Here is a 686-nt window from a genome sequence, read left to right on the forward strand (position 1 = left end):
AGAGAGTAGTAAGTCAAATTTTTTATTTAAATAATTAATATCATATTTGACTTCATTTTTCCACTTTTTGTCTATTCCAACTGAAGCAACAGATGAAACTATGGTGTCCTGTTTCTTAGCTGAGTAATTGGTTTTTGAACCATAACTCAACTGCTCCAAGAATCTCCAAGCGTCTTCAATATCTTGCATCATGATAGTGCCGCCAGACGAGGCATTAATCATGGTTTGATTGGCAGTGTCGAATCCATCATAAAAGAAATGTAAAAGTTGCCAATGGGTAAACTCATGATGGGGACATGAACGCAACAATTCCTTGAGGCGTTCAAATGCATCATCAAATTCTTCATTGGGTTTTTTGTGAAAAATATTATATTGCTTTCCTTATTTCCATTGTTTTACTAGCAGGGTAAAACTCTTGCAAAAGTTTAGTTTTTAATTGCTCCCACGTAGTAATACTATGAGGGGCAAGAGAAGTAAACCAATACTTAGCTTTTTCTTTTAAAGTGAACGGAAATAAGTGAAGTCTAAAGGAATCTCTATTAGTTCCTCGCGGAGTATTCATGTTAGCAATTGCAAGGAACTCATAAAGGTGATTATATGGATCATCGGTTTTATGGCCTTTAAAGACAGGTAAGACACTAATTAGTTGTGGCCTTACTTCCATATGGTGCTCATTTCCTTCCGTG

At 35.7% G+C, this 686-nt stretch overlaps 1 non-coding gene across 1 annotated transcript; it reads left to right on the forward strand.

The window, feature by feature from the left end:
• The first annotated feature begins 280 nt into the window (after positions 1-280).
• Positions 281-388, forward strand: LOC145141784 (small nucleolar RNA R71). The gene has a single exon (XR_013722978.1). It is a non-coding gene; the product is annotated as a small nucleolar RNA R71 (small nucleolar RNA).
• Positions 389-686: the final 298 nt, after the last annotated feature.

Source organism: Lactuca virosa, chromosome 9 (assembly GCF_052849685.1).
Source record: "Lactuca virosa cultivar CGN04683 chromosome 9, Lactuca_virosa_CGN04683_v6, whole genome shotgun sequence".
Taxonomy (NCBI): Eukaryota; Viridiplantae; Streptophyta; class Magnoliopsida; order Asterales; family Asteraceae; genus Lactuca; species Lactuca virosa.